General features: G+C 38.0%; 1 protein-coding gene across 1 annotated transcript in view; it reads right to left on the reverse strand.

The window, feature by feature from the left end:
* LOC150088308 (UPAR/Ly6 domain-containing protein qvr-like) overlaps positions 1 to 26,448 on the reverse strand; it is a 353,853-nt gene that overhangs the window by 134,653 nt on the left and 192,752 nt on the right. The gene's annotated exons all lie outside the window — the stretch shown is intronic.

Here is a 26,448-nt window from a genome sequence, read left to right on the forward strand (position 1 = left end):
TTCAATATCGCTTTAGGTTAAAGAACAGAATTTAAGTATGCCATTTAAACTACTGCTTACTGTCCCCTCCCAAAATATTTCAAGTGTTGCATGTATTGCAACAGCGTACCTGCTTTTTTTTTCTTTTTTGATTCGCCTGCTAAAGAATCAAAAAATCAACTTTTTGAACATAATTGATCATGCTTTCACAGGAGCTGTTCGCTTCGTGGTTTAATAGTATGATCGTGTTAACGTGCTGTGTGAGACTTGATTTTTATCTCCAAGAAATACCTGAACAATATTTGATTGTACAATATTGCGCAGTTTTTTCCCAATACCACAATACTTTCTACTTAAAATTTAGCTTGGTTGATGGGATGACACCTGTCAGCGGGCTTTTTTATATATAATGTGCATTTTATGCTTAAAGATACTAGTTTTATCTGCATTATTTCCTATGAAATACGTTTTACTCCAATGAAATTCTCAATGTTCGAATCCTGCGTATCAAGGGTGTTTTTCTTTTCGATGAACTGCTTTATCTTCTTATAATTAAAGGGAGTGAAATCACATTGCCCTCTCCGCGAAAGTTTCGCCATCTTGACCGGTCATTAAACTCAGCTGATTATTCATAATTCCTAGAAAACAATTTTGATCTGTCTCTAATTTATTTTCTGAGTATTGACTTGGTTTTATATTTCCGTCACATTACTTACCATGCTTACTCTTAATCAGTTTAATGATTCTGCTTGCATAACATGTTACACTATTGAGAAAAACTGCTCCTAAGATGAATCATAGTAATGATTCATCTTAGGAGCAGTTTTTCAATATTTATATTTCTTTTTATTTATTACTCTGTCACATGCCATCAATGATATTTTGACTCAGTTTTTGCAGTTACATATTTTTAATGGTTTTAACAGTAGACAAATACAACACAAACTTCATTAAAACCGTTTATTCAATAAACGGTTTTAATGGTTTTTAATGGTTTTAACAGTAGACAAATACAACACAATATTTTTAATGGTTTTAACAGTAGACAAATACAACACAAACTTCATTAAAACCGTTTATTCAATCGAACATTAAAGACCCTCGTGATTAGCATAGTTGGTGCGATCATCATCCTCCCCACACCGGGTGGAAAAGACCTGAGTTGGAGTCCCGTCGATGACGGGAAGGATTTTGTATGGGCCTTTTTTCACAACGTGGTTGAGTTAGTCAGGTATCATGATTTTCCTTATTCGCTGATGCTCCTAAAACCCCTTCAACTATTCTAGATTATATCTACCATAGGCTTCTGTATCACCAGATAATTTATATGTATTATTCATGCAAATTTCTTCCCAGCTCATTGGTTCATAACATCCATTTAGGTCTAAGCGTGGAATGGTGTTTTCTATTTGTTATGAAAAGCCCAGTAGCTTCTACAGTTACTTCCCTGAATGCTTCTCATTTTTTAGAATTTGCTGTTGGCAATATCATCAGACGGTTGCACTGTACAGAATTTAAAAACTGTCCGAGACTACTATAGTCCTTACGGAAGCAAAGGCCCTTTCCTCTACTCTTGACAGTAGTGATGTCTTTAGGTAGGTCCCACACTATGATCACTGCCATACAAGGGCTTTTACCTGCAGATTCTTAATGCATGAAAAGTCGCTGTTAATAATCAGATCAAGAGTATTGCTTGCTCTTGTTGCTTCTCTAACATGCTGCTTCAGAAAACAGTCATCCAGGAAGTCCACACAAGTTTTGCTAGTGTGTGTGTGTGTGTGAGTGACCAATTAACAAGTTCCAGTCGATATATGGGAAGTTGAAATCCCCCATTATAAGTCATTCTGATTTACTGACCCACTATTTCTTTGTATAGTTGTTTGTTATACTCATTAGCGTTATTAGACGTATAACACACTCCTACTCTCATTTGCGTTTCTCCAGTGTTTGTCACACCAAACTGACTCCATATTGCACTGGTTACCCATTTCTACTGGTATACTGCCTTAAATTCTTAACTAGGAAGAATTAAGAAATGCTTGTTAACTATTCTAATTCGGATTCAAATTCTGCATCCCTTATGTCCGAGTGACATCATGACTCTGATATTGCCACAATATCTGTATTAGATGACAATCAGTACTTCAAATTCATTAATTGTTTCACAATGCTTCTAGTATTACTGTATACATGCTATTATGCATGGACATATTCTTACTCTTAGTTTCCCTAAAATAACCCATGTATTTACTTGTTCTATGATGACCCACAGTAGAGCTTGAAATTCCCGACACCTTGCATTCCAGGCTGCTGCATGTTCCAATAGAAGCAGTACAAGAATAACTTTCACCACTGCCAGTGGCTCTAGTTAATGTATAATCTGCGTATCTCCCTACCTCGACATCATCAGCGAATATTCTTGCACCCCTTCTATTCAAGTGTATCGCATCCCTGTTAAAATAATCTCTCCAGTAAACAAGCACAAACCACTCTGAGAAAAATTCTACCCCTTGCACTCTCACACTCTTGTATTGAATTGATTTATAAGGCTCTCAACATATACTCCCTCCTATTGCGTCTCGGCAAGATTACAGACGCTTTCAAATTTAATCCTAACTCAACTTTTTTTTTTTTTTTCAACAATTGCCCTGTGTTTGTTAAATAAATCTTAAGTATAGTCTGCTACTCTTAATGTTATTGGTAACAAGGTGTACAACAACAATATCGTCTTTCGTGCCCTTAAAATTTGATATCTACTCTATAACATCATCCGCTTTGGAGCCTTGAGGTGTCCCACAAGTTGCTTCTCTCTTATCTTAGTATGTTTCCTAATTACTTCAACTGATTTTTTGTTGAAATAGTTCATCATAATCCTATGCAGTGATAGGAACATTCCTATTCTCACTAGAACCCATCGAATCCCCCCCCCCTTTAAGCCAATGAAAATATCCAGGGTGTACTTTTCTGGTGCGAACTGAATCTTTGTCACCATATGATGAACTGCGTATATGTTTTTACTATAGTCCAAGCATGATGCTTAATGTTGTCCTGGATCAGACCCCCAGCAGAGCTCTATTTCTCAACATTACGGAACATGAAGTACAAGCATTACTGACGATATCGAGAAATTCTTCAACGCCTGCATATATCATCGAGAACACGTGATCGTGTAAGAGAAGGAATTATTCTCAGTAACGATAACAGTTTGATGTCATGAGTATATGACAATACATAGCGAAGCTAATCTAAAGTATACCAACTCGAATGTGTTGGATCATCTCCCTTATAGGGCAGGTCCAACACTACAAGAGATAATAAGTGAAAAGAGAAGATCTCCATAAAATTTTCATGTCTTGATTCTTGTTAAAATGCATGGAAAGGATGCTGGCATCATTTGAGGTCTGGAGTGCAGCAGATTATGCGTTTCGTTTCATTTGCAACCGAAAGAATTGTATTAGGCAAACGTAGCACACATTTAGACCAAATTTGTGTTACATTTGCTTTGGTGATTTGGTGTGTATCGTCTTAATAGATCACGGATTAGGAAGTGGCCTCGAATAAGTTTATATTAAAGAATGCTGTTAAAATTCAATACGTATTTCATCCAATTAACTTTTGAGTATGTGTAGTTTTTTCCTTGTTCTCATTATGCAATGTACTAGATCTTGTTGAAGTTCAGGGAAAAAAGACAATCCAGGGTCGTATAACGCAACATTGCGTGTCAGTGAGTCATGAAGTATCCACGAATATTACTCGAAGGCTTAACGCGGCAGTGTGCGCGAACAGAGCTCAGACCAATCCATCAGCTTGCACTTACGTAGAAAATGACGCAAAAAATGTTGGCCTTTGCGGAGTTTCCGACATTGATTACCATTTACCAGTGTAACTTCAATTTTAATTTCAAGCAATAAAAAGTTCAAACTATGAACAATGAAATTATATAAATAAATGTGCAAGAAATAATCGGTGATAGATGTAAAATAAGTGTTGTTTTGTAACAGTAATATTTTTACCTTTGTAACAGTTACTTTTTTTAATTTCAGTAATTTTTAATAAACAAATTGAGGGGATAGGAAGGGGAGAGAGATCTTCATTTAGTTTACACGAAAGCATCTGTATTAACGTATTTTTGCTAGCTTAGGACTAGTTATTCACTGAACACTAAATTGTAACCTTCAACATCTCCTAAGTAGTTTGTCATAAAAAAAAGTTTGCGTTAAAACTTGTATTGTTACATGTGATTATAAAAGAAGATACATTTTTTCCCCATTTATTTGTTCACACAGTTATTTACAAATTTATATATACAGTTTTATATTCATTAGCATTCTCATTATACATATATAAAATACTATATTATATATGAACACGTGTGTGTGTGTGTTTTACCTATATCAAGGGTGGCTCCTAGGCCTAAGCCCATCTCCACCTTGCACGTCTGTGTTGGTGCAGAAACTCTGCAAAGCTTTTTATCGCTTGCATACGTCCACCTTGCCACCAGGGAGCAGCCAACACCTAGACAGCCGCTGCCTGCCCCCAGGCACAAGCAGCCAAGCCTAGGTCTATTGTCACCTTTAGTGCCTTGTGCACAAATCCCGCACCCACCGGAGATAGTGCAATACCGGTGGGTGCCAGCAATCCCGTTCCCAGGTAGCCCAAACCTGGAAACCAGCAACAAAAAAAAAAAAAAAAAAAAAAAGAGTAAGAATATCCAAGCCTCAGCAGCAGCAGATACAAGTCAATTTGGAAAACTCCAATAAATTTAGCGAATAAACTTATTTACATTTGTACAAGATAATAGAATTTTAACTCTAAATCCTAGCAATCCAATTAAATTTGTATATTAACTTCTCAGCTGTCAGATTTATATTCGATTTTGGAGTTGAGTTCTTAGTTCAAGTCTTTTCTTAAAGACCGATTCTGCAAAAGTCTGGAAAGTCTCAAAGTTTGTTTTGTTCTCAACTAGTATTTTTACATTGTCCTCAGCTAGACCTGGAACCTGATTAAGTAGCAATACTCGATGGTCTGTATATTGCGGACAAAACAGTAAAACATGGATCCAGTCTTCCATTTGACCACAGGTGCAAAAAGGGTCCGGCTCCAAACCTCTGTCGAAAAGTTTGGCCCTCAAAGATCCATGGCCTGTTAATAAATACGTCGTAAACATGCTTGGTGCAAACCATGAAACAGAAGGTTGAGTAGAAGCAAACTCAACATTTTCAATATACTTCTTTGTGACTTCACCATGCACAGACTCATTCCATCTACTTTGCCAAATACTAACCATTTCACTCCATATTCTTTTCCGTTCTGTCTTCAAGTTACTAACTGGGTCTGTTGTAATTCCCATAATAGATACCTGCAGTCCTTTCTTATGTTTATAAATCATGCCACGGTATAAGATAAATAAATCTAAAGGCAGTTCTCCTCCAAGGATTTGGAGGGCATTGTTTGATACTGTACGAGGGGCATTATTTAGTGCCAGAAGCACTGTCCTTTGAATTGATAGTAGCTTATTTTTGATTTTCACCTTAATGATGTTCTGGTGCCAAATACCTGCTCCGTACGAAACTATAGGCAGAAATATTGCTTTATAATATAGTTTCATGGTCTTTTTATTCAAACCCCAGTCTCTTTTGGAGATTCTTATGACCGAAGCAGTAAAATTTCTAATTTTTTCCTTCAGTTTGGTGACATGAGGGAGAAAGGTTAATTTATCATCGAGGATTATGCTAAGATATTTGTTTTGAGGAACATAATGTATCTGTTAACTATTCAGTTGAATTCTTGGTGGTCTTCCATAATTAAAGTGGTTTTTAAATGTCATGAAATTTGTTGTACTCGGAGATATCTTGAGCTTGTTGATTTCAGCCCATGCCACCAAATCATCTAAGATGGGTTGAATTTTGTCCTCTAATACCTTGCGTGACCTTCCTTCTATGGCAATCACGAAATCATCGGCGTAGGCCACCTTTAGAGAATCCTCGTGTGTTCTCGTGAGCCACTAATCTAATACGGTATTCCAGAGGAGAGGCCCCAACACCGACCCCTGGGGGCATCCTCTCGAAACCTGGGCCTTATAAGACAGATGCTTTGCCTTGACCATGATGTATCTCTCATTAAAGTATGATCTCAGTACCCTGTACACATAATTATCACATTTAGCCAGCCTTAAACACTTGAGGGCACTCTCCCACCAGAGGGAGTCAAAAGCGCCCTCAAAGTCCACAAAAATTGCCAAAACACATTTAGAAGATGAATTCTGGATAAAGTTAGTCAATGTAAGAATAGCATCGTCGATGGACCTCCCTTTTTTGAAGCCAAACTGACAGCTTGAGCATAATTGGTTTTCCTCAAATTTCTTTAGTATTCTGGGAGCCAGAAGATGTTCCAATAACTTTCCCAGATTAGCAAGTAAGGAAATTGGCCTGTAAGCACGGGGATCGGATGTGTTTTTCCCTGTCTTGTGAAGAATCTTGAGCAATGCCAATTTCCACTGATTGGCATTGCTCAAGATTCCAATGCCAATTTCCACAGGAGGCATTTGTTCAAGAGATTTAGCAGTACTTGTGGGTATAAGTTGAAAAACGTGATGATAACAAGATTCTCCACAAGGTCAATTCCGGGGCATTTCTTGCTGTTTAGTCTAGCTATGGCAGAACCCAATTCCAACAGATTAAAGCACTCAATATCTGTTGAACCCATATACATACTATTTTCAAGACGTATCTGGCCTTGCTCCAATGTATCCAACTCTGGAATATCTTTAGGGAACAGACTTGACACTATAGCATGTACCGTAGAGCTCCAGTCCTCAGATTCCGCTCCGTTTATTCTTACTGTATTGTACACTTCTCCACAGATTAGTTTGTTTCTGGAGATTTTGTAAACTAATCCCCACGGTTCTGAATTCCCAACCTGTTTGACAAATCCTTGCCAACAATCTGTTTTAGCATTAGCTATTTCTTTGTGGTATCTCCTCCGAAGATCTCTATAAGAATCCTTGTATGCTTGAACATCCTGTTGAGACAGATGCCTGTATTTTTGATATTCCTTCCTTGCGTTCTGAACTTGCGATCTTAAATTTGCAAGATCTGAGTTCCACCAAGGGACAGGAGTTGTCTTGTTGTGTTTTTTTCTTCGCTGCATAATCCGTGGCCAGATACAACTGGGTTTGAACAAAATCAACAATCTCCTCAGCCATTAATATTAAGGGATTCGATCATTTCTGTCGTAAAGACAGCAGAGAGAAAATCTTTAAATTTGTTCCATTTAATACTGTTAATGGAAAATCTCCTAAGATCAGTAAGTTGAAGGTCATCGACTCGCTACCCAGGAAGAAGACCATAAACTATGGCAAGGTGGTCACTGTTGATTAACTCTGGGACAACATCCCAATGAGAGATACAACAATCAATTTTAACAGTGGTCAGAGTAATATCAATATTGCTTTCACCGTTGACTGTCGAAAAAGTGTAGGGTTTATTAGGCAAATTTTGAACAGTAAGCCCATGAGCAAGAATAACATCTTCCAGGGCCGAACCACGAGCGTCTGTAAACCCACTATGCTACATATTGGATTTTGCATTTACATCACCAGAAATTATCAAGTTTTTCGAGGCAAACTTTGTACATAATCTATCTATATTGTGCAGAGCCAGTTGGAAATCTTCTGACAGCGGGCAATAGAGAGAAACGATGTAGAAATTTATAAATTTCGAGGAGACAAGCACACAGACTGCCTTCTGAGAACACTCACCAGAAATAGAGGTGACCACCAAATCGTTATTCAAAATGACGATAGCTGTCTTGGGCGAACTGTCAAGCAAATGCACAATTCTTGCAGAAGTTGGGAAGCCCATTACCTTAAATGCTCTACCACTAATTTGTGCAGAGCAATAAGGTTCCTGAATACAAATATCCATTTTATTCTCAAACGCCGCCACCCTTATCTCGTCCATAGCTGCTCTAGCTCTTTGGCCGTTAATTTGTAGGATTTTAATGCCCTGGTAAGAATAATTTACACTCAAAAGAGGATTTAGATTAGCCGTATTACTCATATCGTGTTCTGTTTTCTGTCAATTCCACCGCTCTTATGTATTCGGGACAGGAGCTATCACGAACAGAATGTTGAAAATCTCGATTTCTCCTCTTACAGTTGACACATTTTGGTGGCTCCTCTTTGTGCGTGCATTCCGAAAAGAAGATACATGAATCCACCAGTGGATGCCATCATAACCTTGTTATGATCATTTGGTCAAAAATGAAATAATATCTAAGATATTCTTTATAAAACGCCAAATAATATCAAAAACTGGAATTAAAGTTTTCATAACTTTCCTCTTCAGTCAAAGAGAAGCTACTACAATAATGGCTTTACTAAAGGAAGCCATATTCGAGGAGACGAATTAAGCAGATGCACGTTGATTAAATTATTCACGAAGCTGATTATTAGTGTTGATTTGCAGTTAATGATTCTTGCATTTATTTTATTGACATAAACTGAGTTACTGATGATAAGCACTCGTTTTGAAAGCAAAACAACAATGCTACTAATATATATATTTGTAGTAATTTTAGTGCAAATATATTTGTAGCAAATTCGATTATATAAAGTACATTATTTAACTTTTGAATATCTGTAGGATTTTGATTCTCCCCTTCCTGTAGGCATTTTCATCACAGAACTTGTTTGGGGAAATATGTAGGGTGTTGTGGAAAGTGTTAACAGGAAAAATCCTTCTGGGCATGGCTAATTTCTGTAACGAGCTTCTTTGGGGAATCCACGCAAGAAGAGAATTCCAGTGGCCATCACTAAAAATAACTGCTTCGTCTGAGCAGTCGATGAACAGAGTGTCCAGCGAAGTGATTGCAATGGGTTATTTTCAGATAACAGAGCAGGAGCAAAAGTGTGTGAAATCCCACTGTGAGTGGAAAATATTTTCCATTACTAATTTAACTGTGACGTTTTCTTAAACAGGTATCAGAAATCGTAAATAACTTTCCTCAGAAATGTTATCGGTTCGGTATCTCATTGACGATAGCCGGAGTTGAGAGTTTTTAATGTTATTACGTTGGCTGCCTCAGGCAGAGATGCAGCTTTTTTATCTCATAAATATTTACTTGGATCTTTAAAACAGAAAAACAATTTGGTTTTAGGATGTATACTGCTTACAACCATATTATGCTAATATAATTTGGAAATGACGCTACGTCGTGATTATCCACGGATTAATTTGGAATGATTCACTTTAATAAAGTGGATAATTCAAAATTGGTTTATTAATCGAGTGCTTTTGACCTAATTAATAAACTAACTTTATACAATGCAAATGGTAAAAGAGTGGTTATTTCCAAATTAGTCCATATTATGCCATTACCTCATGATCTCTATCAGCACTAGTTTAAAAACCACTTTACACATCGTAGAGCAACACAGCGCGTTCATTTGAGAAGTTAGTAATTTAGATTTTGTGCGTAGGTGCACCAAGACAAGAAAAATAGTACATTGTCTCTGTAAATTGTGTGCGTCCAATAGCCTGTATGCAGGATAAAAAATCCAATTTTTTCGGTGAGAAATAAATATAATAATTTTTAAAAAATACACCACTCGCCAGATGCCGACAAACTCGGACCCCGTGAGAAAAAGAGCACAGAAAAGTTTCTCCAGTCCCGACAGGAAGGAGATTTTTTGTGAAATTTGGCTTCGGCTTGCAATGACAGACACCGTGTGAGAGCATTACACAAACTCGCCATAGCGGGATTTACAAGTCGTGTTGTCAGATGTTCTTTGTAGATGAAATACGGCTAAATAGGGGCCAGGGAAGGATGGAGAATTCTTCGGAGAGTTTTGAAAACCATATCTGCATATGTCTGGCCTGGTAACATGGTATATTGTCTCGTGCTGAAACCCAGGATACAAAATTTGCCAAACTACGATGTCATTAGATAAGGAAAAAACAAGAATAGCGGTACATTTGTACAGCAGAAATGCCAATATTACCTATTAAATGGCTCGATCACATCATTAGATTCAACAAAGATGCTGAATGACGATCTGCACATTGTGGACTTCAGGCTGATCCGCTAACTCATTGGCCATCACAGGGTATCAACTTCCATTCCGGCATCCAGTATAGCAGATGAATTCGGAGCTCCCCAGTTCTTACTAAAATGCCTCGGTCCTTACGTCATAATTCCTTTTCAACGTGGCTGCGTTGCTCAGCTTAAAAAGCAACTTCCTCATCGTTTGAGATATCTATTCTTTCTGCCCTCGCTTATTTAAAATAGGATAATAAAGTTCATAGCTCGGAACTGAGAAAGCTAGACACATCACCGCTGGAGTTCCACAAGGCACAGTTCTCTCCAAGCTCTTGTTCACCCTTATCTCCCTGTTGGTTAGCAACAGAAAAGATCTCATCAGTTATTCCGATGATATTAAGATACCCGCTCCTATCACAGCCAAGGATATTCCTATTGAAGAAACAGATCACATTAATAGAGTTCTCTTGACATTGCCACATATCTAAATTTTATTTAAAAATCAACCCTAGTATGTCTGAGTGTATATTCTTCTCGATGAGGCAGATCTCTACCGCCATCCAAACTACAGTTGTATTTTGTTTGTTATTTGGTTTTTAGGAGCATTAGCAATTAAGGCCATATTGCTCCAGGATATGCAGTGGTCATTCCCTGACTTTTCCGCATCCTCCGTATTTGGTGGTCACGGACTCGAACTCCGGTCTAATCAAGAAGCGTGTCCTACGCACTGCTGCTCTTTCCCACCTGGTTACGGAGGCGCCCCAAACTACAGTATTCTTTGTGGAGACTAAATACCAATGGTATTACGCCACACTGATTAGGACAGTGTTTGATCCCACGTTAAGATTCAGCTACCATCTTAAGCTTTTCCGCACCGCTGGTCGTCTTAATTGAATTAACAGACAACATTGGAACTACGTTGATGATAGAGCAATCACAGTCAACTAAATTCAGACCATCATTTATCCCCTTATTTTATACGCAGCTAAAATTTGGGCGTCGGCCGATCCCAACAGAATAAAACCATCTACGCATCCGAATTATGGCTACTAAAGTGAACTGTTCACAAGGATAAACTTCCTTCCCAGTACAGAGCAATAGCTGAAACCCTGCAGATGCAAAGGCTACCAACAGTTCTAAACGTAATAAGGCTCGTCGCTATAGTTAAACTATTTATCTATTTATCAAGCTGTTTATACAGTTAAACAGGTATTTATCGGCTATAAAGCTCGTGGCCTTTTAACCGTGAAGAGTCAAATGCTAAATACTGTAAGTATTGTATATACATTTTGTACATATTTCTAGCAATAAATGATTCTAATAATAATTATTATAAAATGGCATAATGGTGAAATAGTAATGGAGTCATGTGAGGCAAGAAAGCAAGCGTATGAGCTTATGCAGCATCGCCAAAAAAAAAAAAAAAAGAAAAAAAAATTCACACGACCATTCCCTCTAAAACTTTGTCCAGTTCATCCTTGAATTTATTTAACCTATCAACTTCCACAACGACAGATGGAAGCTTGTATCAGCAATTAACCACCCGCTGGCTAAAGGAAAATTCCGCACATCTGTTCTACAACTGTCTTTCCTTAATTTGAATTTATGCCTCCTTAGGTTCGTAATCTGAGAAAATGGAAGAATCCCATCAGAATTCAGCGTGCTCAGCCCATTCAAGGCCTTATATACCTCAATCAGATCACCTCGCAGGTGCCTAGTCTCCAGCCGATGCAATTTGCAGAACGTAAGCCTCTCTTCGTGATAGAATCCCTTCATTCTCCTCACCAATCTTGTTGCCCTTCCCTGTACACGCTCAAGCAAATCTACATCCTTGCTAAAATGAGGCCTCTAGACCTGAACTCAAGGCATAGCCTGACCATTGCTTTATACAAAAGGATACTCACTTCCTTTTCCCTGCTAGAAAAATTCCTGCATATCATCGACAAAACCCCATGACCTGCTCTGACAGCCTGTCTGTATTGCTCAGAAAAACTTCACAACTAACTGCACAATTACTCACCAGGTCTTTTTTCGTTTTCTGCCACTGTAAGTGTAGTACCATATACTTCGTTTGTTCCTCTGGGGTTACTTCTATCCATATATATATATATATATAATTTTTTATTAATTTATTAAGTAAAGCGACCCCCTAGCCAAAAAAAAAAAAAAAAATCTGTCAAATCCGCCATACATTCACATTACAAATTCACAATACATTCACATTACAAATCAACTGTACTGTGCAATGGTCATCCCCTCAGGCTACAGCACAACAACCTAGCAACTTCTACCCATATGCAGCACTTTGCATTTGTCAATGTTAAACTTCAGTTGCCACTTCTTAGCCCATCTACCCAAATTATCTAGATCCTGTTGCAGTAGCACACTGCCATTACCGTCATTAACAACCCTGCCAACCTTTGTATCATCTGCAAACTTCGACACTAAACCTGATATACACCTTCATCAATATCATTGATAAATATACAAAACAACAGTGGGCCCAACACCGAACCCTGTGGGACTCCACTAACAACATTAGTCCACGTACAGCAGCGCCCATTGATTACCACCCTCTGTCTTCTCCCACTCAACCACCCTTTTATCCATTGTAGCAACGTATCCTTAATACCATTCTGCTCAAATTTGTACAATAGTCTTCCATGCGCAACGGTGTCAAAAGCTTTCCTGAAATCAAAGTATATGATATCAAAATTATTTTTTTCATTCAGTTCCTTTGTAACCACATCATAGTATCCAATCAAATTTGTCAGACAAGACTTTCCCCTTAATAAGCCCATGCTGTGTCCGAATTATTGTTGCAGTCTTGTCTAGATGATCCTGCAATGCATCTTTAACCAGTGACTCCATTATTTTAGCCGGAACAGAAGTTAAACTAACTGGTCTGTAATTACTCGTGTCACCCTTCGATCCCGCTTTGTGAATTGGGGATACATTTGCACATCTCCAGTCCGTGGGGACTTCTCCTGAGTCCAAGGAGGCTCTCATAATTATGGCTAAGGGTTTGCTTAGTTCCTTTGCCGCCTCCTTTAATATACCTGGATAGATCCCATCCACCCCAGGTGCCTTTCTTATGTTTAACTTCAACAATTTCTCCTCCACTTTTCTCTCAGTTATTACAAAATCATTAAGCACTCTGCTACAATTTGATAATCTTCTGGCAGTTTTTTCCCTTAATAACTCGTCATGTGTGAATGTAGATGCAAAATACTCATTCAGATTATCAGTTATCTGACCAGGATTATCAACAGTCGAACCATCGATATCAAGTGGACTAATCCGATTCATCCCCTTCCTTCTAGAGTTTATGTAAGTAAAATAGTCCTTGCTGTTTTTCTTAGCATCCTTTGCCAAAGATTTCTCGTAATCTGCCTTCGCTTTTTTAACCTCCTTTGTGACTTGATTGCAGATTAGCTTATATCTGCCATAGGCTTCTGTGTCGCCTGATAATTTGTATGCATCTAATGGATTTTTCTTCTCTGCCACGAGTCTCATTACTTCATTTGACAACCATTTAGGCGTAAACCTTGAACACTATTTCTTAATAGGAATGAAAAATCTAGTAGCTTCCACGATTAATTCCTTGAATGCTTCTCACTTAGAATTTGCTATTGGTCCCATTGTGTAGAATTTAAAAACTGTCTGAGACCACTGTAGTCACCTTTACTTTCCTTTACCCCGATGGCAATTGTATCTTTAAGTAAATCCCACATCAGTACACTGATCACTGCCACCTAGTGGTTCCTTTATCTGCAAATGATGCTAACATATTCTGCCTCTGCTAATACAAATAATAAAAAAAAACCTTGTCAAAAAGTGTCAATTCCTCGTTGAATATCGCAAACTCTTCTGGCCCCGGGTGCCAAGCGTATTTCGAGGCCAAGCGATATTCTGGTGATATATAGAGCGCTCTTCTAAAGTGATTGAAGTTATTTCCTTTTAAGTTCCTACGTTTCTACCAAAAGCCTTTCTTTTATAACTAGTTCTATACTTGAAAACCACAAGTTAGAACACAGAAAGGAAACACACCTTTCTTTTTCCTATATTTCTTGTTCTATTAACCAACTAACACTTCAACCGCTTGGCCTCCGAGCGGCACTGCTCCTGCCTCCCCGTGGCGGGGCCGGAAATCTGGGGGAAAAGTTATCCCCCAGGGCTAAAAGGAGCAACGATGGATAAAAATGAATATCCACCTCTAGAGCCTTCAAACTCAAGGCTAGACAAACCTAATGATGAAGACGTGAACCAACCAAAAAGGCTCCGAAGAGAAGTTCAGTGCAATGAAATGCCAAACTTTCTGGTGATACACTCTCTCTCCAACCAACCTGTCGGAAAATTATCACCATTTGTCATCCAAAGATTTCTGGAGTCGATTGCTGGAACACCAAAAATGGTTAAACGACTGCAATCTGGAGACCTATTAATTGAAACAGCCAACTCCAAACATTCTGAGTGGCTGCTCAAAACAAAGACATTCGGTGGCCTGCCAGTATCTATTACTCCACACAACACCTTAAATTCCTCGAAAGGCGTTATAACTGAATGGGACCTACTTACAATATCAGAAGAGGAATTAGTTCAAGAACTGAGTAATCAAAAAGTAACCAACGCCAAACGCATAATGACTAAAAAAGATGGAAATCTCGTCCCAACTAGGTCAATCATTTTAACCTTCAGTACCCCAGATTTGCCATCCTCAGTAAAAGCTGGCTATTTAAACTGCCGAATTCGGGCTTATATTCCTAATCCCATTCGTTGTTTTAAATGTCAAAAATATGGACATTCCCAACAAGCATGCAGAGGAGAAGCTATTTGTCCTATATGTGGTTCCAAGGAACATACACAAGCAGACTGTTCAGCATCAAGTCCCATTTGCCCCAACTGCAAAGAAAGTCACCCAGCATTTTCAAAATCCTGTGAAATGTGGAAAACAGGAAAAAAAATTCAAAAATATAAAATTGAACACAAAGTCACATACCCTGAGGCACGTAGACAGGTTATGTTGACCATGCCCAGTCGTTCATATGCATCTCACACTCGAAGTGTTATTACAACAGCAGTACAAACAGATGTATCAATACCCCCCAGCACATCTATGGCTAATTGGGTTAAAAATACATTATCAAATTCAGGAAAAGACACACAAACTAAAACCAGTGAATCGACCAACACTCCAATCAGCATCCCAACTGATAATCGGACACTCTCGCATGATAAAGAAAAATTAAAAACTACCAAAGAAAACAAGAAACCTGAATCATCCACCAATAGTATGGAAGTCGACGTACACTCAGATCTTGAAGAACCCATACTAGAACTCCATGCAAATGACACTATGGATACTGGGCGCCCCAGCTTCCCAAAAAAAGACCGGAAAAAGTGCTCAAACAAAAAACAGTCTGATGAATCATCCTCAACTAAACCTAAATGAACCACAGTATCTTACAATGGAATTGCAGAGGTTTTCGTTGCAACACTGATGATATTAAATACCTAATTAACCGATTTTCTCCAGCTGCCTTCTGTCTACAGGAAACTTACCTGACCTCACAAATTTCTCCTTCGATAAAGAACTATTGCCTTTACCGAAGAGATCGAAATACCGCTAATGCTGCCCATGGTGGTGTAGCAATCCTAGTAAACTCGAAGATCCCAACTAGGCATATCACACTCCAAACTGAAATTGAAGCTGTTGCTGTTCGCATAACTCTCCATAATGCAATAACACTTGTCTCAATTTACCTACCACCAAACCGTATTTACTCTTTAAAAGATCTTGAAGACCTCTTTATACAGATACCTCCACCTCTCTGTATATTAGGGGACTTTAACGGGCACCACCCATTATGGGGCTCTCCTAAATTGGATAGACGGGGCCGATTAATTGAAAGCTTTTTAGAGGCACTAAATTTAAGTATACTCAATACTGGTGCACCGACACACGTACAGCTCCCAGCAGGACACACTTCAGCAATAGATCTCTCGATTTGTTCACCAGTACTAGTCCCAACCATAGAGTGGTATGTAATAAATGATCCTATGGGCAGTGACCACTTCCCAATAGTATGCAACTTTCTGAAAGCAAAGACTCCATCAATTCAGCCCTGCAGAAAGTGGAAATTTGTCCGAGCAGACTGGGCAAAATTTCAATCATCAATCGATCTTGATGAAGAAAAAATCCGCCTCCAACATATTGACGAAGTGACAGAATACATCACGTCGCATCTTCTAAATGTGGCTAAGAACACAATACCACTATCAAATCCTTCGGGCCGAAAGCATCATAATTACTGGTGGAATGACAAATGCACCACAGCAAAGAGAGAAAAAAATAAAGCCTGGAATTTGTTTCGGCAATGTCCGAGCACAGTCAATCTCATTAATTACAAGAAATTAAGGGCAAAAGCACGCTTCATACAAAAGCAAGCAAAGAAAGAATCCTGGATCCGTTTTGCCTCAAGTTTTCACAGAAATACTGATTCCAAAATAATATGGAAAAAAATTAGACAGCTGTCCGGTAAGTTTCCTACCATACCTTCTCCAATTCTCTCTTGGAATGGGAAAGATCTCTCTAATCCAGTAGATATAGCTAATGCTTTGGGCAATACGTTTGCCGAAATCTCAGCAGCAACAGCCTATCCTACCTCATTCCAAAGAATTAAAAACACTGAAGAAAAACATGGTATTCACTTCAAAACTGCCCCTCTTCTCCCATATAACAAACCTCTGCAATATTCTGAACTTTTACATGTCATTAAAACCGCCCGAAATGGTGCTGCCGGGCCAGATGGGATTTATTATGTCATGCTACAACATCTTGATGACAAAGCTTTGCGCTGCCTCCTGGTCTTTTACAATCGCATTTTTTTAGAAAATGTTTTTCCAGCTACTTGGCATCACTCTACAGTTTTGGCTTTCCTGAAACCTGGAAAAGATCCATCCAACCCCAATAGCTATAGACCCATATCTCTCTCAAGCTGCCTCAGCAAAATTCTTGAGAAAATTATCCACAGAAGACTCGTCTGGATTATTGAGTCGGAACAGTTAATGAGCTATAACCAATATGGCTTCCGTCAAAACAGGTCATGCTTAGATCTTATGGTCAAGGCTGAATTTGCCATACGTAATGCTTTTGTCAAACGTGAACATCTAGTAATGGTTTCAATAGACATAGAGAAGGCTTTTGATACCACCTGGCGGTATGGTATACTTAGTGATCTTTACCTTCTCGGACTACGAGGCAACCTTCCTATATTTATTCAGAACTTCTTACATACTAGATCATTTCAAGTTCAATACCAACATGCCCTTTCCACGACTTTCATCCAGGAAGAAGGTGTTCCACAGGGATCAGTACTGAGTGCCACTCTCTTTGCTCTGAGAATAGATTCTATCACTAAGCAGCTTCCAAATACAGTTGAGACTTACCTTTATGCAGATGACCTTTCGATCTCCTGTCATTCTCAAAACATGAGGTCTATTGAAAGACAGCTTCAGATAGCACTTAATAAAATTCAACAATGGGCGAGCCTCAATGGCTATCGGCTCTCACAGCAGAAAACAGTTGCCATCCACTTCTGTAGACAACGCAAACTTCATCCAGATCCTGAACTTCAAATTTCTAACATCGTTGTCCCAGTCACCAGCAACATCAGATTTCTTGGATTAATCCTTGACAACAAGTTAAATTTTCTAGATCATATTAAAAATGTACGGACCTCATGTCTAAAGAAGTTAAACATACTCAGAGCTTTATCTGCCCAAACGTGGGGTGCAGATCGTACCACGCTTCTTCATCTATACAGGGCATTAATCAGATCCCGTCTCGATTATGGTGCTCCAATCTATGATTCTGCCAGAAAGAGTGCATTACGCTGGCTTGATCCCATTCAGCACAGTGCTTTGAGAATTGTAATTGGTGCATTCAGAACGTCGCCAGCACATAGTCTCTACATTGATGCTCACGAACCCCCACTAAATTTACGCAGGAAAACACTGTTACTCAAATATGCTGTCAAGATACAAAGTTGTGCCTCTCATCCCGTTCAGTCATACCTTTTCAACTCACCGTTAGAAATCCTATACAGAAACAAACCTAGTATAGTAAAGCCAGCTGGTCTTCGTCTTCTTGAATTGGTGCAAATCTGGAATATTTCCATCCATTCCGTAAAGCAGGTGGCAACTTATACTCAGCCACCATGGGCTCCTCCTCCTCTTCCAACCTGTGACACTTACCTTTGTCAATGGAGAAAGAATACTTTGCAAGCATCAAATGTCAAACAAATTCATGCAATTCACACTCAAAGATATACTGACTTCTCCCCAATTTACACAGATGGCTCTAAATCTAATTCAAATGTTGGAGCAGCTGCAGTGTTTCCGAATACAACTGTATCAGTTTCACTTCCATCAGAATTTAGTATATTTTCTGCTGAATTATATGCAATTAAACTAGCTTTAGAAAATCTCTGTTCAGACAGTTCCTTAAAATCAGTTATTTACACTGATTCACTCAGCTCAATTATGTCATTATGTAATTCCTCAGATAAAGTTCACCCTGTTCTTGATGAAATTAGAAGCTTATTACTGCAAATTAAAGAACGCAACCAACTGGTCACCTTTTGCTGGATTCCAGCCCATTCCGGTATTTTAGGCAATGAACTGGCTGATAAAGCTGCAAAAAACCCAACTACCTTTGATTTAACCAATATCCCTGTTCCAGCATCAGATTATGCACTAACCGTTCATGTTGCTTGCCTATCACAATGGACAGCACTCTGGCACTCTCAGACTAATAATAAACTCTTTCAGTTTAAACATGATCCAAAAAATTGGTGCTCCAGTATCCGTACACCAAGACGAGAAGAAGTAGTCCTATCAAGGGCAAGAATAGGTCATACCCATCTAACCCATCTTTATTTACTTAGAGGAGACGATCCACCACAGTGTCCACATTGCTATATAAATCTGACTGTTAAACACATACTCATTGACTGCCCCTACTATAGACAAGACAGAGCATCAACCCTTCTATCACTGGTAAATCTTAATAAACCAATAACTTTAGAGAATCTCATTGGTGACAAGGCAAATATTTTCGAATTTTTCAACTTTCTGAAGCAGATTGGACTATTTAATCTTTTCTGATTTTATAAAAATTTTTTGATTTCCCTATATAAAAAATGAATAGGCGCATTATGGCCATAGTAGCTTATGCGCCATTAAACATCCATAACAACAACAACAACAACAAACTCTTCTCTCCGACCCACCCTTGTAGGCAACTTATTCCAACGTTCTACAACATATTGGCTGAAGGTAAACTTTATTGTTAATCGCTAAGCTTTTATAGAAGTGCGCTGTAGTTCTCTCCACACACACACACACAAACCATGCGGAAAAGGCCGTGATTCGAATCCCACCTTGATGCGAGGAATTTCTATGGGATTTTTTACACAACGTGGGTGAGTTAGTTGGTTTCAGGTGAAATTGCTAGGTTTTTTTTCTATTTGAAATTCGTTTTCTCGTCCATCAAACAGGAAAACCGACCACAGAACACACGCAATTTACAGGCATAATATATACTGCTCAATATGGTTTTTCGTTGATTCGTCTAAGACCTAGAAGCAACAACAACATTGCCCTCTTCTTTGATCCTTCTCCAAAAATTCTACATCATGCTTTAGATGCGGCCTCCAGACTTGGATACAATATATATTCCGAGTGCGGTCGCACCATCGTGATATTGAAGGAAGGTATAATAACTTCCTTCTCTTTATCTTTGTAAAGTGTAAATAAATCGTCGATGAACACCATGTTCATCTTTCTTAATGCTTGCTTGTTTACACTTTATGTTTAAATTCAAATATTTCTGTATGGTAATCCCCAACAAATTTCTTATCTCGAATATACTTTAATCCCCCCACTCTGTAAACTGTCCGTGGGTATCTGTTCCTCAACTGCTGTAATGTATTGCATTTGGTAATCCCTTCGTCGATGAACACCATGTTCACCTTTCTTGTTGCTTGTTTACACTGTATGATTAACTACATATCTTTTTTTCATGATTATCCTCAACGTCTTTCTTATCTTGAATATACTTTATTCCCCCCTCCCCCAAGTCTGTAAACTATCTATGGGTATCTCTTTCCTAACTGCAATGTAGTATTCCATTTGGTAGTCTTAAACTTTAGCTGCATTTTCTAAATGTCACTAATAAAATATAATCGTTAAGAAATAATTTAATATTAATAGTTAAAGTTAATGTAGCCTACAGCTTTTAAACACCATTGCACAGGTATCAATGGATTCCTATTCCTAAAGAAAACGTTCCCTCACACCGTGATGCTGGAATTCTGGGGATGCATTAAGGGCCTTCTTGGGTAGCACAGTTGGTATAATCACCGTCTTCCTGACACCGAGTGGAAAAAGCCCTAATTTCGAATTCCGTCAATGACGCGAGCAATTTTTATGGGTCTTTTAACAACGTGGCTGGATTAGTTGGTCTCCGGCGAATGTAGCATGGTTTTTTCCTCCAGGAAAATCGGATTTTTCGTCCAACAAACTGCAGACCACAAAACGCAAGTAATTTACAGAGATATGTGTGACCTAAGTTGCTGATGCGTCTAAAACCCTGCAACAACCAACCAACCGGTGCGTTGCGGATTTGCCCGTGTGCAATGTGCGAACCATGCCCGTTGGGTCCATTATTGCCTAATGTTGTGTTGTTACCACGTAGTGTTTACTCGTCTAGTGTCATTCTGGTCGTGCAAAAGGACACGTGATCTGTCAAACCAAAATAACTTTTTCCAACCGTTGACTGTCCATTACCGACGTTCTTTCCATCACGCATGCAGTTGTCGGCGATGTGGGGTTAGTCGATGATTTTGAATTCCTCGCGTTTTGTTATTATTTGAACTGGCGGCGGATGTACCGCATTCTTTTAACCAGATCCAATCTGAATGATTGGTGCACTGTGACTGGTGTAGCTGATTCGTCAAAAACGCTTCAAAAAAGCAGTCCAACAACCAGCATCATTTTGGAGGAAAGATTCCATTTCAATGATTATTGAATGTATGTAAGGAGTATATTACATCTATAATATTGTTATCAAATTATATTGTATTATAACGATCATATAGTGCTAAACTATGTTATTCGGTTGTATGGCATTGCGTTATTTATTTATTCATTTAATGTTTTATTTTGTTTCCAGTCGAGGGCTTTAACGTATTATGTTCATTAAGTGCTAATATCATCGATGTTAGAATGGGTGTCTTATTTCGCTTTATATTTTTAGTGGTTTTTTTTTTTTTGTTTGTTTCTTTTCTGATATCGTTATCATTTCCAGCTGCGTGAAGCGGTTAACTGCACAGTACAGTTCTCTTCTAAGAAATTTGAGTTAACTACATCTTCATCATTAGTTATTCCTTGTCTGCTCTATTTCTAGATTACGTGTGCTGCCTTAACGATAGCTATAATGTAGTGTTAAAACGTATTCGAATCCTTTGTGCGCCATCAAAAATACATTAATTTATTTTCTTCTCATAATGACTCCAATCCCGCACACAACTTATCTCTGGTTGGCCCTTGATTAAAGAGAAGTAATGATATCTCTGTAGGGAGACTCACTAATCGATTAGCCATCATGAATAATAAAAATGTGGTCACCAGTGATATAGTCTTTAATGTCCTCGTGTGCAAATCTGCGATATTCGCTAATGTCCTGCTACTAGTTCATATTTCTGGTGGTAATCATAAGGCTCTATGCTTGCCTTCTGAATTACAAATTGGACAGAGTTACTTTCTCCTTTAGAATCTCTTCTTTCAGTGGTGTGGTGTTTTTAAACGTCTTTGACGTCTTCAGCTCTTAAGAAAACCGCGTTTTCCCTCTTTCAGGGTTAGTAAATTGAGCACTAACCAAAAGAAGGATCTTTAATATTTCAAATGGTTTGAAAAATGTTTTAAATATCTTTAAACATTCCGATCTTGTTCAATTTATTAAAATTCAACTGTGAATTGAATAAAGTGAAAATTTTGGAGTCAGTTAAATTTAACAAATTCCGATTTCATCTTTAATTATGAAGGAGAGGAGTGCGAATAATCTTCTCCTAAGACATTCTGCTTTTCTACTTGGTGAAGCTATTCTAGTCAGCCGTATCCCTACCATCATATCATTGTGTTAATGTAACCAGGAGTTTGTCTCCATTTTAATGCTTAAATTGTATCTAAAATGATAAAAGTTTAGGACAGAAAGCCTCAAACTATGAAAACATTTTGTACATCACAATAAAGTTATCCATCTGCTTTGAGAGGAGAGAAAACTATATGATTGGTGTACTTACAGTTCCGTCTGTATAGAGAATTGTTATATTACGATCGGATCTAGAATAAAATAGATGATTACATTGCACCACTTTCACATCTTACACCCAACTGTTCAGGCTACATGAAAATGCTTCAAGCAGAATACGATCGTCAAAGTGCAGTTTATAGTTCTACAGAATGTCGCATAGTGATACAAATCCATGGGTTCCATAAGAATACTGAAGATATTACTCTAGTCACGTAAGTGGAGATGTTTAAAAATTCCTTTTATTGCGAGCAGGAAAGTATGGAATTGTTATTGGGAGGAATTTCAGAATTAGTCATTCAGGAGTTTATATTTGGTGTGGGAGAAGTGAAAGTCACAATTTAAAACAGCATTCAAGTACATCACTTGTCGCCGTATACTTTAAAGAAGGTAATAAATCAGTTGTATATGAATGTTCTATTTCTTTACCAGTTTCATTGCCTGAATAGGAACATGCTTTTGGATACACAGCAAAACATCGACCAGTGATAACTAGGGATATACGTAAATCAAAATATTGTGAAATGTCTCGAACATCATTATGATTAAAAAGCACATTTAAATTGTTTTATCTTTGTTTTTAAACTATTAAGAGGATAATTTAAAACAAGAGTAATAATCTTAAATTATAAGTGAACATCTCATACCTTTTGAGTAGGACTGTTAATCTCTCAACACTCAATCGCGAATGATTATAATATAAACTTAGACCCGTGTATTGTCATAAATGAATCAAGTTAAAATAACTATTAATTAAAATAAGCATGTATTCAACTCTCATATCACGTCAAGGGAATCGGAAAGAATCACGGAAAGACTGCGGCCACCAACCTCCAAAAACCAACAAATACCACAAGCCGTCATGAGAATTGAAAAGCAAGTGTTGCGAAATTCTAAAAACGACACTAATAAATTAATTCACACATAAGTTCAACTTTAAAATCGTTATTAACTTCTTTTAAGAGAACAGCTTATTCGGTTTGTTACCGTGTTCACAAGAAGTACAAAAGTGATTCGCGAATGGTATCCCCCCCCCCTGTTTTATATCAAATTAACGACACCTGACACGAGATTATTTCTATAAACCAATGTATGAATTGCTATTTATGCATGCGCGTAAGAGTCCACGAGTCCGAAATATTATAAGGTCTGCGTACATTAATAGAATTAACATTTAATCTCATTTCTAATGTTTCGGCAATTAATAATTTAAAATATTCATGCTGTTTATTAATAAGAACCTTGGATTCATTAAAAAGAAACATGTCCATCAGTGATTGCATGAAACGCAAGCTCAGATGCACCTGTCCTACCTACTCTAACTGATGCCAAATGCTGCTGTATCCTTACCGAAAGTAAATATTAGGTCGAGCCAATAGAAATAGAATTACATCCACCACAAGAAATATTGTAAACAGTATTGTGAGCTTCCATGGTAGGAACTACATATGCCCTATATTTCAAGACAGCATGGAGCTTACTCATGGGTTGTGGAACAATCTTAAACTCAGTGTTCTTAAATATGTTAATAAATTGTCTATACCAATGTTGTATATACGGAACTTTAATAAAATGCTTGTGATCCGACCAGTCATTTGTTGTACCCGTCTCTAATTTATATTTCGCCTGTTGACTAATCTGCATAATGGTACCTAACGAATAACCCCTATTTAAAAATCTTTTTCAGTTCCGTGAGTTCATCCAATAAGGATTCTTGAGTAGAGCCGTATCTATATGCATTATGAAACTGGTTAAAATAATGCTCCTTTTATATGTAAAGGGGTGGTAGCTCGAACGGTGCAAGAATTTTCCCGTATTCGTTGACTTCCTATAAGTTTTAAAAAATATGTTTTCATTAATTCTGGTTAAAGTAAAATTTAGGAAATTTATGGATGTGATGCTGGATTTCCATTTCTAGAGGGAACTTAAGTCGAGTATGAATGTTATTAAATGTATCCAGGACCTTATGTACTATATATTTTAGTAATTATTAAGATACCATCAAGATATCTGCCGTAGAACGTTATATTAGGGAGATGTGATGTTAAGTATTCCTGCTCGATCTTATTTAGATAAATTTCAGCCACCAATCCACTCAAGCTAAGTCCCATTGGTAACCCGAATATCTGCTTGTAAATTTTATTTTGATTTGAATTAGTAATAAGTATTTTGTACATTGACGGAACTGTGTACTGTATATTCTGGGTATATAAAAATAGAAGTAGACTTCTATTTTTATGGAAGTCTACTTTTGTAATAAATTGTAATTGTAGTTTTAGGGTAATATGCGCTTTATATGCTCTATGTTGCACTTTAAGTAATTTCGAATATCACCCAAACCAAATCAAGTTTAAAAATGCTGACTTATATAAAAAATAAATATATTTGCAACTCCACTTTTTACACAAAGCAGTGATTTTCAAATTGGGAACCTACACCTTAAGTTTTGTTGGGACTGTTGGAGGAGCGCTTAAAAGTTAGAAGAAAATTCGAATAAATAGTATCGATTTCTGATGCATGGAATTTAAGATGCCTCAATTGAGTACAAAAAGCGCCTGGAGGAAATGCTTTCAGAACTTCTGCACTGGAGATTCGCAACTAATAGGAAATACTTCAACGCCCTTACATAATGTTGAGAAATGGTTGAAGAATAATGGAAACCATAATTGACATCAATATTAGGAATAGTATGGTACCAAAATATTAATATTTCAGAATTTTATCATGGTGGGTATTGTGGCAGGCAGAGAGAGAGAGAGAGAGAGAGAGAGAGAGAGAGAGAGAGAGAGAGAGAGAGCGGATTGTAAAGAAATCGATTAAAAACAGAGACGGCTCGCCACCTGACTTTAAGAAGACCGGCTTACAAATTTATTTGCTGGGAAGATAAACTGAGAGAGTGGGATGCAGAGTTAAAGAATATTTTTGGAATCTTGAGACTGAGTATACAACTAGTTTGAATATAAGAGGATTCACTAGAACGCGTCCTTGGCTGCTGATGTAAGAAAGAAAAAAGGTAAATCATTCGTAATGTTTATGTATAGTGTGATCATAAAGTAAAAGATGTAAATGTTTTATATAAATATTGTAATCTGCATAAAATACATCATAATAACGGAGTATTAATTGCGAAACTTCAATGGAAAATATGCAAGTAAGAAATATATCGATTAGTGTTATAAACAAATCTTCTTTATTGCATACCTCTAGCGGAAGGGTGCAAAGGATACAAAAATACTCATAACGGCAACTTGCCAGCGTATTAGCAAACCAAAAAAAAAAAAATAAATAAATAAATAATTAAATAAAAGCAGACTAGAACTGCCAGCAAGAACCTGCGTTGCTAGCCGTATGAGATAGGGTGGACACACACCACGGCTCTTCAGACAAGTCAATATCTACCCAAAACGGCTGTTTACAAATATATATATTCTTTGATAGGCAGGGATACAACTTCAAATACATTAAAGTGTCATATTAGGGCCACCCAAAAATCAGTTTATTTGCCCCTGTGATTATGCCCGTAAATTGCTTGTGTTCAGTGGTCGTGGCCTGTTTCGCTGGACGAAAAACCTGAGTTTACAAGGGGGAAAAACTTTGCTATCCACGCATGAAACCGACTAACTCAACCAAGGAATGGAAAAAGCCCATAAAAGTTCCTCGTGTTATTAACGGGATTCGAACCCGGGCCTTTTTTACTTGATGCAGGGAGGACGGTGATTTTGACCACTGTGCTAACCATGCCCACACCTCCAAATACATTAACAGAAAATTGGCATCATACTTTACAGCCAGGTGGACAGGACCAGCAGTGCTAGCGCACACGGCGCCTCCGTAGCCGGGTGGGCAGGAGCAGCAGTGCGTAGCACACGCTTCTTGATTAGACCGGGGTTCGAGCCCGTGCCCACCAAATACGGAGGATGCGGAAAGGTCAGGGAATGACCACCGCATATCCCCGGAGCAATATGACCTTACGCACACTCCTTGATTAGACCGGGGTTCGAGCCCGTGACCACCAAATACGAAGGATGCGGAAAGGTCAGGGAATGACCACCGCA

The sequence above is a fragment of the Mastigoproctus giganteus genome, chromosome 3 (genome assembly GCF_048544385.1).
Source record: "Mastigoproctus giganteus isolate SK-2022 chromosome 3, ASM4854438v1, whole genome shotgun sequence".
NCBI classification, from domain to species: Eukaryota; Metazoa; Arthropoda; class Arachnida; order Uropygi; family Thelyphonidae; genus Mastigoproctus; species Mastigoproctus giganteus.